We start from the raw sequence: 13,758 nt of genomic DNA on the forward strand, positions 1-13,758 counted from the left end.
TGTTAATTGAATAAATAAGCTGGGGGCAGATCTATGAACAGCCCACCGGCCATGTTGAAACTTGAGGAGAAACATCTCTGCTTCCGGAAGCACCTCAAGACATTCCTATTAGCTCCTGCATTAGCCCCTGTTATCCCCAGCAGAACAGTTTCCTCTGTTGGCACTGTGCACCTGCAAACCCTCTGTCCTTCGGGCCCAGGTACCTGCTCACCCTGCCTCCCTGCTGCACAGCCTCCAGACCTCCCATTGCAATGGGTCCTGTACATGTACCCATACAGTCCCCCACTCTTCTTCTGCACTCATCAGATTTGCCCTATCCAAATGACCTTGCACTTGCCACTTGCTGGCTGCACTACCACCTTTTGAATGCCTATTCTATCATTGGACTTCATTTTCCTTCTTTGGTATCCTCTGTTTGGCACGTTCCACTTCTCCCCTTTCCAGGGTCTTCAACCCTTTATCCCTTCTCCATGCACTTGCGTGTTCTCAATGTCACTGTGCCCAGTATGATCGTTGTTTTCTTTTCCTTTTCTCCCTTGTTCCCTTCCCTTTGCTTGTTTGCGCTCTGAGCCACTTGTGCACGAGTGCAATCTTGATGAGATGTCATATCATGTCATATACATCCTTTGTCCTTGGTGCAGTGTGTCTCACTCTGACTGTGCTGATGGCAGTGGCTCCCATGCACGTGTGCACATTCATGTTTCATGAGCATTCCATGTATGCCCCTAGGTGTCCTTGACCGCCTTCTCATTGTTGTATGTCTCCAGGATGATCCAAGTGTCATGTTATTTGGACAGCCATTTCATGCTCACTGTGGGTCTGTGTGTCATCACGCACGACCTTAGGATGTCCACATCTGTGTCATGCACATGGCTCCCCCTGTTACAGGCCCACTGCCTCTTTTCAACTGGTGTATCTTCTGCATACATGGGTGTACTATTGATGGTTCCTCATCTGTCCTGCATCATGTCGACTTCTCATTGGCTGTAGTGATATTTGACTGACGACATGCAATAGACGCATGCCAACACTGTCTGCCATTGCACAGTTCTGTGTGGAACCTTTCATTGCCATGCAGTGCCTCCCTGCTATTGCCCAGAGGGTAGGTGTTTCACAGTATCCATGCTACATGGTGCATGCCATTTGCACATGATGGCTGGATTTGCCCTTACACTGCCGTCATGTTTGGAGATTGACATCACATGTACGGGTTGATGTTGGAAGTTGAGGGGCTACACATGCACTGCACACACCCACTCCTGTGCCAGGTTCAGCCCTTCAACATGCCAACACAATGCTGCTGTGTGAAAGTGACTTGCCATGTATGTACCCATGTGCCTCCTTTCACTGTATAGAAACGCACTAGCGTAGGTGCCTCCTGTGACACATGTACTCTGCATAGTTGATGGTAGTTGAGTGCTGCACGTTAACATGCATGTTACATGTGTCATGGTGTGTTTGGTTTGATGGCCAGCTGTGGCTATTTGTGTGTTCCCCCATGCTTATGCTATGTGCCACCTCTTTGTTGCCATCTCTCATTTCTGCTTTGCTTCTGTGCCTGCTAGAGGTTGTGTGTGATGCAGGTGATGTGCAACATGCAATACATGTGTTGCCTTCACATTTTGCACACATCATTTTCTGCTTTTGGGATACCCTTGCATTGCAATGCCACTGGATGCATGTTGGGGTTTGAGTTGCCTGTGACATGGCTGCTTCATTAATTGGCTGTCAATGTTGTGATCTGTATGTGTGTGGTATGTGCTACTGACATGCGTGTTCATGTTTCTTTTGTTTATGTTGCAGGTGATGACGCACTGGCGGCAGAGGATGAAGATGTCATCCCAGACACTTTGGTCAGTTCACATTAACAACCAGGCACCAGTGGTGGTCGTGGGGTGGCAGCCCACGAGAACCCACTGGTGCTCCAGGCCATCGTGTCCAGAGCTGACTCTGAGTCAGGCTCTGATGTATCCTCTGACCACTATGTTGAGCCGGATCTGCATCATGACGTGTTGTCGCTGGTAAGTGTTCCTGTGTTGGATGATCTTCTGTTCGCGACACCTGCAGTAGGGGGCCAGGCAGGGCTGGAATATCTGCCTGTGGTGGTTACGGGTGCAGGGTCACAACCCACACCAGTTGGCCATGTTCCTGGGGCATCAGGTCGATGGAGGGATGCAGTCCTGCAGCCGCGGGCGGCACCAACCCAGCCAGGACCACGGCTCCTTGGGCCCAGCAGGTGTGGCAGGTGTGGCACACGGCCACCCAATGCGGTGGCCCTGTGCCACCAGGGTCAAATGAGTGGGAGCATGCCATAATTGCCATAGCAACAGGGGGGAGCAGTTGAGAAGATAGCTCAAGGTATGGAAAGTGTGGCCCGCTCTTTCCTCCCCTCTGAAAGGTAAGTGGAGCTCCAGCAGCAGGCTACGCGGTCCAAGTGCCGCTCATTCAGGCTGGGCATGGCAGCGTCTCACAGGGCGTGCCGGGCTGAAATGGTGGCTCTGAGTCAAGCACTTCATGCTCAAGCAGAGGCACACAGTGAGGCCCTGAGGGTCGAACACAAATCCCTTCGATCTACTCTGGGTGCGCTCTGGTTGAACGAGAGTAGGCAGGCAGAAAACATGATGGTACAAATTGAAAGAACCATCTCAGTTGAACTCCATGTAAGCCGGGAGTCGCATCGTTTGTCATGTGAGGCCATGTAGTGTCACGACCCTCAGCCCTGATCCCCACTGGCAAGCCCATTGGCCAGGTGGAATCAGGACTCGGATCGCTTATAAGGCCTGGCATCCACTTCTCAGGCCCTCTTGGGGCCAATCCTGGCACCTTTGGCACCAGGCTCATAAACAAAGATAGACATCTGCTTGTGGAACTACTTTTTAGGGCTTTCAGCCAACATGGAGGCATCCACATAGCTTGATTCCTAGAACCAAGCTATGTGGTCCAGTGTTTTGGGTGTGGTGGCCTAGGGACTACTTTACCTGGACTACTTTGCAGTGGCTATTTAAACCACACCCGAACAAGACAACACGCTTCGCGTTACTTTGCTACTAGCAACGTGATGCCCACCGTGTCCAGCTTTCTCACGAGCCTGACAAATTCCGGACCTGCAGAAAACAAAGAACATTGTTAGCAGCAGAATCGTACCTGCAATCTACATCCTTCACTGCTCGCAGCTCCTGGGCAGCTCCGTTTGAAGAGTTTGCCGTCCAGATCGAAGGACCTGAAAAAAGGGAGAAAGACATTGTTAAAGGAGGTAAAAGAGACATTACAACCACGAAGCGCTTAGAGACTTACCTGGCTGGCTGATTTTCGACCGGCATAGCTCCGGAACTCCATCTGCGCTGGGAGCACACCGTGACCTACGAAAAAGAGAAAAGCAAAGCGCCTCCTTACCGCATCATAGCGCTATTGTGCGCCATCATCTACCGGTGCGAACCAGCCAACCCAGTTCTCCAAGCGGATACTCCGTGCACCTGAGGGAGATAAAAAGAGACATTTTAGAACAGAGAAAAGGCATGCAAGAATAACAATACCATCAATCGCAATAAGACCTATGTGAAAGACACTACAAGGGCCGCAGTCAGTGAAGTAACTGGACCGCCCGCGCCCACAATAGACAACGTGCTCCTGCACAGAGAGCAGGACGGAGAGCTCACCAATTCCGTCAGCCAGGCGGAATCCCATCGACACCGAGAACCACACCAGGGAGTCATAGAGAAGGGCACCAACGACCAACTGGCTGGGTGGTGGCCCCGTGGATACCAGGTGAGCGTAACAGAACGCGAAGCTTCACATAAATAATACACCTGGGTACCATGGAAACATCGGAAATCGACCAATTGGCCCAATTGTTGGGGGACCTTTGTGCTGAGGTTCATTCAGCCCAACAAGAGACTAATGCACTTCGAAGAGACCTAATAGTGACCAAGGAGCGCGCCAATGAAATCAGCAGACAGTTCTTGCAATCGCAGGCAGGTCAGACTCCTCTGCCTGGAGGAAATCCACCGATGCAAAATCCTATCTCACCATCTTATACCCCCTCACCAGTACAGATCACGCTGCCTGGAACAGTTCCCCTGGCACCACCAGAAAGGTTTTCAGGTGACCCATGGAAGTATGCAGCATTCATAAATCAGTGTCGCCTTCATTTCCTTTGTCGCCCTGGGGCATTTCCAAATGACCAAGCTCGGGTAGCTTTTATCCTATCATACTTGAGTGGAAGTGCAGCGGATTGGTCGGTGCTGTTGGTGACCCATAATGATCCATTGTTACAGGACTATGGGGGGTTCCCGAGAGAAATGGAAAAACTGTTTGCTCGACATACCCAGGAACAAGCAGTAGATAACAAACTCTTATCCCTCCGGCAGGGGAACCAAGACTTGTTAACATACATAGCGACTTTCAATAGACTGGTTGCTGAAGCCAGGTGGCCAGAAAACAGAAGAACAACATTATTCCATCGAGGCTTACGAGGCGAATTAAAGGACGTCTTGGCCCAGGTAGTTGATCCCCCCAGAGACTGTACCGAATTCATAAATCTTGTCGTGCAGCTAGTCCATCGGTTGCAGGACCGAAAAGCAGACCGGTCCAAAGCAGACTCTCGAGTAGTTTATGTTCGGCCTAGAGACAACGCACCACAGGTGCCAGACAACGCCGTAGAAGCCATGCAGTTCGGAGGGATACGACCTCCATTAACAAAACAAGAACGGGATAAAAGAAGATGACAGCAACTTTGTTTGTATTGTGGAAAACCAGGACATTTTCTGAAAGACTGCCCAGTAAAACCCCCAAGGAGGACAGTCAGGGCCACAGAAAAGGATGAAGTTAAGGAATCGGAGAACTACCAAGCTCGGAAACCATAGAGGTCAGTTTGTCGAGTGATGAGAAAGAGCCACTGACCTCACACTTTGCGATACCCGTGATCTTAATAAACCACCAACAATCGTCAAAGATGCATGCCGTAGAAGTGTACATCGACAGCGGAGCAGTTTGGAACTATATAGATCAAGAGTTGGCAGCAGAGATGGGGCTCCCTTTGTGTTCTAAGTATACCAGGGACAAGGTGACTACTGTGGATGGGTCAGAAATCGCCTCCGGACCAATAACCCAGTGCACAGCCGCTTTAACCTTGCTGTGCCTGGATGGACATCAGGCGTGTATTTCGTTCGATCTTATTAAGGCACCTCAGTTCCGGTTGATACTAGGGATGCCATGGTTGGTTGCTCACAACCCTTTGATAGACTGGCGGGCACAGAAATTAACCTTCTCCGGCAACTGCTCCCTGGCTTGCTACGCTCCTGAACCGGAACCCGACACCTGTGTCTCCAAGACTTCCAATACTATAGCTTCTACCCTAGGGGTAACTAATATTCTGCCAGATGAATATCGTGACTTTCAGGACGTATTCCAAAAAGACCAGGCTAACACATTGCCGCTGCATAGGCCTTATGATTGTCAAATTGACTTTATTCCTGGGGCACAAATCCCATGCAGCAGGATCTACGCTCTCACTGAACCAGAAAATCTTCACCTGAAATCCTATTTGGACCAGTACCTTGCAAACGGATTTATCCGCCCATCTAAGTCCCCAGCAGCCAGTCCTTTGTTCTTCGTACCGAAAAAGGAAGGGGACCTGAGGACCTGTATTGATTACCGTGCAATAAACCAGATAACTGTGAAGAACCGCTACCCCTTGCCTCTTATCCTGGAAATGCTAGACCAAGTCAAAGATGCCCAGATCTATACCAAATTAGACCTTTGGGGAGCATACCACCTGGTCCGAGTCAGAAGCTGAGATGAGTGGAAAACCGCTTTCCTACCAAATATGGCTTGTTTGAATATCAAGTTATGCCTTTTGGCTTTTGAAATGCTCCCACAGCATTTCAATATTTCATGAATGATGTATTGAGAGAACTGATTGACGTTTGCGCCTTAGTGTAAATAGATGACATCTTGGTCTACTCAGCCTCAAAACAAGTTCACATCAGGAAAGTTTGTTCAGTCCTCACCAAGCTCCGCCAACATTGTTTATATGCAAAACTGGAGAAATGCTTTTTTCACGTCACCGAAGTAGAATTTCTTGGTTTCATCCTTTTGCCCAAAGGCATCAGAACGGACGTACATAAGGTTGACGCTATTCTAAAATGGCCGTCACCAACATCTCTGAAGGGGATACAGAGCATGCTAGGTTTTGCGAACTTTTACCGCCGATTTATCCCAGACTTCTCTCAGGTTGTGCACCCGATCACCGTACTGCTACGAAAATGCAATAAAAAGTTTGCTTGGACCGAGGAAGCAGAAAGAGCCTTTCAGGAACTGAAACAAAGGTTCACCTCCGCTCCAATCCTGCGGCACCCTCATCCAGACCTCCCTTATATCGTAGAAACTGATGCTTCCAGTATGGCAATGGGAGCGGTCCTTTCACAGAGGGACCCAGAAACTGGCCAGCTGCATCATGTGGCCTTCTGGTCAAAAAAGTTCTCACCTCCGGAAATTAATTACGCTATCACGGACAAAGAACTCCTAGCCATCAAGTCTGCTTTCAAGGCATGGCGACACTATCTTCTGGGAGCTAGCACACCATTACAGTAATCACAGACCACCGAAACCTACAATATCTTAAAACAGCCAAAGCCCAGTCTTCACGCCAGTTACGGTGGGCCCTCTTCTTCGCCGAATATGACTATGTGATCACCTTTCGACCTGGGGTCAAGAATGGGAAAGCTGACGCCTTATCTCAGATGGGCATCGATGAAACGGTGTATACAACGCTAGACCCGGTACCCATCCTACCAGAAGACAAACTTTTGGGTATCACAACAACCCTATCACAAGCCGAATTACAAAACGAAATTCGACAGTCAATGAGCTTGGATGCTTTCCTCCTATGGCAAACTCAAGAAGAGCAATATTGCATCAAGGATCAGTTACCTTTTTTTAAGGACCGGCTATATGTACCCAAGAAGGAGTTACAACAGCATATCATTTCAGGCTATCATGACTCTCTAATCGAAAGGACACCCTGGAATCGCTAAAACCTTAGCCAAGGTGAAAAAGAACTTTTGGCGGCCTACCTGGCGTAAGGACTTTGTCCAGTATGTTCAGTCCTGCGGCATCTGTGCACAAAATAAATCCCAGAAACAGAAACGAATGGGCCTCCTGCAACCACTGGACATCCCTCCCGCTCCATGGCACACTCTTTCCCTTGACTTTATCACTGATCTGCCACCGAGACAAGGTTTTAACACCATTCTTGTAGTCATGGATTTGTTCTCTAAGATGGCACATTCTATTCCTCTCAAGGGCCTCCCGGACGCATGCACCCTGGCAGAAGTATTTCTGAAAACATTGTCAAGCTACATGGTTTTCCATCAGTTCTGGTCTCCGATCGAGGCAGCCAGTTGTTATCCAATTTTTGGAGAAAATGTTGCGCAATGGCACAGATTGATGTCCGGCTACCTACCAGTCACCACCCCCAAACGGACGGCCAAACCGAGAGGACCAACCAGACCCTCAAGCAGTATTTACGGTGCATGCTGCACCATGAATTGAGAGATTGGAAGGACTTACTTTGGGTAGCTGAGTACGCCTATAACAACTCCGTACATTGTAGCACGGGACAAACACCTTTTTACACCCTGTATGGCAGACATCCACGTACCTCAGAACTCGACCTTCCTGCCAACTTGGAAATGCCTGCAGTAAAGACTCTTCACACAACCATCACTCAGGCATTCAGAAAGGCGAAGGAACATCTCATTCATGCCAAAGAAAAACAAAAGATCTCCGCCGACCAGCATGTTACGCTCACCTGGCTCACACAGAGGCGTCAATCTGAACTGGACAGCTGCGGTCTCCACCTATGTAACACGTAGGGCCGAGATGACAGACTGGACTGGCCCACCTAACTTTGTTTGCTTGGCCCGTAGGAATATTCTTCTGCAAATGGAGAAAGGGAATTAACCACCCGTGGAGTTGAGCGTAAATCCACCCACCCCCGCTGTTCTCTCCACTGATCACCTTTGATGTCCCCTCTTATAGTCTCACCTGATGGTTTGAAAAGATGAGCTCTCTATCCTGCATTGAGCGCACGGGCGCGTAGATAACCAGTTGCTTTACTGGCTCGAAGGAATTGGTGAGTTCCAGAATAATATTGACTCTGAGATCCCCGGCAAGACGCCGTAAGTAAGTATGTAATTCGTAAGAGTTCAAATGCCTGACTTTCACTCTTGTCCGACTCCTTGCAGGTTGCAGCTTGACCCTAGTGAAGAGTTCCTCGTGGCAACCGGTAATATTCTGGTAAGGATTTGTACTATCCAACAAAGTTCGATAAAATAATGTCAATATGTAACCTGTTGCTTTCTCCCTTATTCAGGCGCTGAGAGAAAGTATGAAGTCTCGGGGAATAATACCTCCGGTGGTAAAATCAGGTTTGTCTATTGTGGTGTGGAGGGTTCCCCTTGTTAGTCCCTTTGTTTCACCTAGCTTTCCTTTTGTTTCCCCTTAGGGGCCGGGGTTCGGCGAAGATTCAGTGGAAGCTGCGCCGACCCGTGAAGAGGAATAGTACCCCCAGTGGTAAAATCAGGTAAGTCTATGGGGGGTAACTAATATTCCTCTTTGTATTCCCTTGACTCACCTTGCTGTTCTTGTCTTCACATTAGGTGCCAGAGTGCGTTGGGAACATGCAGGAGGATGCGGTGGAATGTGAAGATGCTGCGAAGGCCGGAGAGTTCAGCGCGGCGCTGCAGCAGGCGAGGCGTCACGCATAAAATAACTTCTTTCTTCCAGCTTGAAGGCGCGATGGATCGGGAATTCAGGTAAGGATCAAAGGTATTGCTCTTGTTCTAACCTTTTCTCCTTCTTTCTCCCTTTTTCTAGGAGCTCCAAACTCGAGACGGGCGTGGCAGAAGGCTGGATGCAGACTTACAGGCACGGTGAGCGTTACGCTGCTGGATGCAGAATAACGCGAAGCGTGTGCTGCTCTTCGGGCGTGGTTTAAATAGCCTCCAAAGTAGTCCCAGGTAAGTATTCCTCCCCAGCCCCACCCGAGTAAAAAAAATAGTCCCTAGGTAAAGTAGTCCCTTCCAAGCTTCATTTGGCTTGGAGCTCTTGCAGCATGGTCTGTAATAAGTAAGTTTGCAGCATGGTCTGCATCAGGTAAGTTTTAATCTATGAGCCTGGCGCCTATGGCGCCAGGACTGACTCTCCGTATGAGCCTGGCGCCATAGGCGCCAGGACTGCACCCAAATAGCCCCTAGCATGGGTTGTTGGGCTTGCTTGTGATAACTTGATGCCTGCTTCCAGGGTTGCTGGACTTGGTCTGGGTCCCCGGGGGTAGGCATCATGACAGCACTCCCCCCGCCAAGGCCCCTCTTAAAGTCGTTCATCCCTGTGGTTTTGGTTTGTCTGGGAAATTTTGGTGGAATTTTTTCACCAATCGGGGTGCATGAACATGGTCACTAGGTTCCCATGACATTTCCTGTGGTCCGTAACCTTTCCAGTCGATTAAATAAAAAAGTTTCGACTTTATCAGCTTGGAGTCCAGGATGTTCTTGACTTCAAATTCGGGTTCTCTGTCTACAAGGATGGGGTCTGGTGGCTTGGTTAGTCTTGTCCCTGGTTGCACTGGCTTCAAATGTGACACATGAAAGACGGGGTGAATTTGCATATTAGCAGGTAAATCCAACTTGACGGCCACCGGGTTGATAATGGCCTTAATAGAGTAAGGTCCCAAATATCTGGGGTTAAAGGTCCGTGTTCCCTTTAGAGGTATATGTTTTGTGGCTAACCATACTTGATCCCCTATCTGGTATTGTGGAGTATCACTTCTATGCCGATCAGCATCTTTCTTGTATTTTTCTTTCGCCTGTTTTAAATGTGTAGTTGGTTCCTTAAAGGCTTGTGTAATTGTAGCGCGCAGATGGTTCACTGTGGGCATTTCTAAGTGTTGGGGTGAGTCAAGGTCTGAGGTTCGAGGATGGTGCCCATATAAGGTATAAAAGGGGCTTTGTCCAGTTCCAGAGTGTACTGAATTATTGTATGCATATTCGGCGATCCAAAGAATGTCTTTCCAATTACTCTCAGTCTGATGTAACATATAACGCAGGTATTGTTCGAGAGTCTTGTTGGTCCTCTCCGTTTGACCATCGGTCTGCGGGTGGTGACTGGTCGATAACCTCACATCGATTTGCGCCAATTGACAGCATTTTTTTCAAAAATGTGAAATGAATTGACTGCCCCTGTCAGAGATCAATACGGACGGAAATCCGTGTATGTGAACAATGTTTTCGAGGAACTCCTCGACCAGGATTGAAGCTGAAGGTAATCCCTTTAAAGGAATAAAGTGAGCCATCTTGGAAAAAAAGATCCACAATAACTAGAATGGTGTTAAATCCATTGCATGGGGGTAGATCAGTAATAAAGTCTAACGATAAGGTGTGCCATGGTGTAGGCGGAATGTCTAAAGGTTGTAAGAGTCCAGCTGGTTTTTTCCTTTGACTTTTGTTTTGGGCACAAATGCCACAAGACATCACAAATGATTTAATATCCTTTTGCCAGGTGGGGCACCAGAATTGTATTTTAATTTTAGCTTCGTTTTTGCAATACCTGGGTGCCCCTCCATTAGGGTATCATGATAACGGGAAATGACTAGCTTGTGTAGTTCCTTGTGTGGCAGAAATAGCCGCCCTTGGTAATAAGGCAGATCATTGGTGACAGAGTAGTCCGGGCCTTTCTTTACCCAGTCCTGCACCGCTGTAGGATCAAAGAGTTGCTGGATCTTTACCTGAATGTCCTCTAGTGTCTGTAGAGTAGTCATGCCAAGAATCCTTTCTTCGGAAATTATAGGTACTGGTTCTGGGTTCACTTCTGCCTCTCCCATCCCTATTCGGGGTAAGGCGTCTGCCTTACCATTCTTATAACCTGGTCGATAGGTTATCACGAAATCGAACTCGGCAAAGAACAATGCCCACCGGAGTTGACGTGACGATTGGGCCTTGGCTGTCTTTAAATACTGTAAGTTCCGGTGATCAGTGATCACAGTAATGGTATGCCTGGCACCGAGAAGATAGTGCCGCCAAGCCTTGAAGGCGGATTTAATGGCTAATAACTTGTTGTCGGTACCCGCATAGTTTAACTCGGGTGCCGAGAACTTTATGGACCAAAATGCTACTGGGTGAAGCTGGCCAGTTTCAGGGTCCTTTTGAGACAGGACAGCTCCCATGGCTAGACTGGATGCATCAGTTTCCACTATGTATGGAAGTTCAGGGCGAGGGTGCTTTAATACAGGTGCAGACGTGAATTTCGCTTTCAGCTCTTGAAAGGCATTTTCAGCTTCTTCAGTCCACATAAAGCGTTTATTTTTTCGCAAGAGTGCTGTGATGGGATGTACAACATGTCAAAAATCTGGGATGAATCTTCGGTAGAAATTGGCAAAGTCGAGCATGCTTTGTACTCCTTTAACTGAACTTGGTGATGGCCACTTAAGGATTGCGTCCACCTTTCGTGAGTCCATTCGGACTTCCTTTGGGGTCAGGATAAACCCAAGGAATTCAACTTCTGTGGCATGAAAAACACATTTTTCCAGCTTTGCATATAGTTTGTGCTGGTGCAATTTCTCAAGGACTGCTCGGACGTGCTTCACATGGTCAGATTCTGAAGAGGAGTATACTAGAATATCATCGATATATACAACAACACAAACATCAATGAGTTCACGAAGGACATCGTTCATGAAGTATTGGAAGGCTGCTGGTGCATTGCACAACCCGAAAGGCATCACCTGGTATTCGAATAACCCATACTTAGTGCGGAAAGCAGTCTTCCATTCGTCGCCCTCTTTTACACGTACCAGGTGGTATGCCCCCCCCCGGAAAACTAATATAGTGAATATGCAAGCGTCCTTCACTTGGTCTAGTAGTTCAGGGATCAGAGGCAATGGGTATCGGTTCTTAACAGTTATCTGGTTCAATGCACTGTAGTCTATGCACGTTCTGAGGTCACCTTTTTGGGCACGAAGAACAAAGCTGAAGATGCAGGGGACTTGGATAAGCGAATAAAGCCATTGGCAAGGTACTGGTCTAAGTATTGTCGTAGGTGAAGGTTCTCTGGTTCCGTAAGGGCATAGATCCTGCTACAAGGGGGTTGTGCACCGGGTATGAGATCGATTTGGCAATCATACGATCTGTGAGGAGGTAAGGTGTTTGCCTGTTCTTTTTGGAAGACATCCTGGAATTCTTGGTATTCAGGAGGTAGTTGCATGACTGCTGTGGTTACTGTGGCCAGGCCTGCGTTCAGATTTTTCTTTGGGTAACAGGTTTGTGCACAATCTGGGAAGGTTATTCTCTTCTCTCACCAATCAATACAAGGATTATGTGTTTCCAACCAAGATATCCCCAGTATTATTTGGAACTGTGGGGCTTTGATTAGATCAAACACAATAGTCTCTCGATGCCCATCCTGACCCAATAGTGTCATCTCTGTGGTGGAATGAGTTACAGGCCCAGAGGCATTTTCAGTTCCATAGACTGTGGTGATGACATCTGAGGTGTTTTTTTTCGGCAGAGAGGTAGATTCATCCTGGAAGCCAATTCGTAGTCCACATAGTTTCCTATGGCCCCGCTATCAATGTATGTCCTTACTGCGTGCATACGCGATGGCTGCCCTGGATCTACGAGGACCATTGGTATGATAAAATGCGAGGTCTGAGTATCCTTCTTCAAGCTCGGCAAGCCGACCTCTATGCTTGTCGGGCGTGGTCGTTTCCCGAGTCTGACTCCATATGGCTTTTATCAGCAGCTCCTACCACCTTCTTGGGTGGTTTTACAGGGCAATCCCGTAGAAAATGCCCAGAAGTTCCACAATATAGACACAATTGCATTTGCCGTCTTCTTTCTCTTTCCTTCTGGGTTAAGGGTCCTTTAACCCCTCCAATTTGCATGGGTTCTGAAGCATCTGCTCCTTTGGGGTTAGCGTGGGTTTTGACCAACACCCGATTCCCAAACTTGGCTCGATCAGCCTTTCTGTTCTGAAGTCTGTGATCTAACTGGACCACTAAGTCTATATATTCAGCGCAGTCTTGAGGTGGGTTCACAACTTGAGCCAAGACATCCTTGAGTTCTCCTCAAAGCCCTCGATGAAATAACGTGATTCGTTTTACCTCAGGCCATCCAGTTTCCACTATCAACCTATTGAAGGTCGCGATGTAGGATAGAAGGTCCTGGTTACCCTGTCGTAGGGACAAAAGTTTGTTATCCAGGGCCTGTCCTTGGGAGAGCCAGGCAAATAGTCTTTCCATGCTCGTTTGAAAGCCCTGAAAATCCCGAAGAATTGGGTCATCCTGAGTAACAAGTGGAATTGACCAATCAGCTGCACTGCCGCTGAGATATGACAATACAAAGGCTACCTTGGCTTGATCGTTTGGGAAGGCTACAGGTCTGCATAAAAAGTGCAAGCGGCATTGGTTCATAAACACGGCGAACCTTTTGGGATATCCGGAAAAGCGTTCAGGTGGAGCTAATGGAATATTTCCTGGTAGGTTTATTTGCACAGGGTTACTTGATAACACCGGAGCTGGATTTCCCCCAGAACCAGGTAGGGGTGCTTGTCCAGCCTGGCTTTGCAATAGTTGCCTAGCAAGGTCATCAGTCCGCTCCTTTGACAAAATCAGCTCTCTCCTAAGAGCATTGGTGTCTTGGCGGGCGGAATACACTTCAGCCCTCAGTTCCCCAAGTAATTGGGCCAATTTGTCAGTTTCTGAGG

The sequence above is a fragment of the Ambystoma mexicanum genome, chromosome 6p, assembly GCF_040938575.1.
Source record: "Ambystoma mexicanum isolate Mex_15411 chromosome 6p, UKY_AmexF1_1, whole genome shotgun sequence".
NCBI lineage: Eukaryota > Metazoa > Chordata > Amphibia > Caudata > Ambystomatidae > Ambystoma > Ambystoma mexicanum.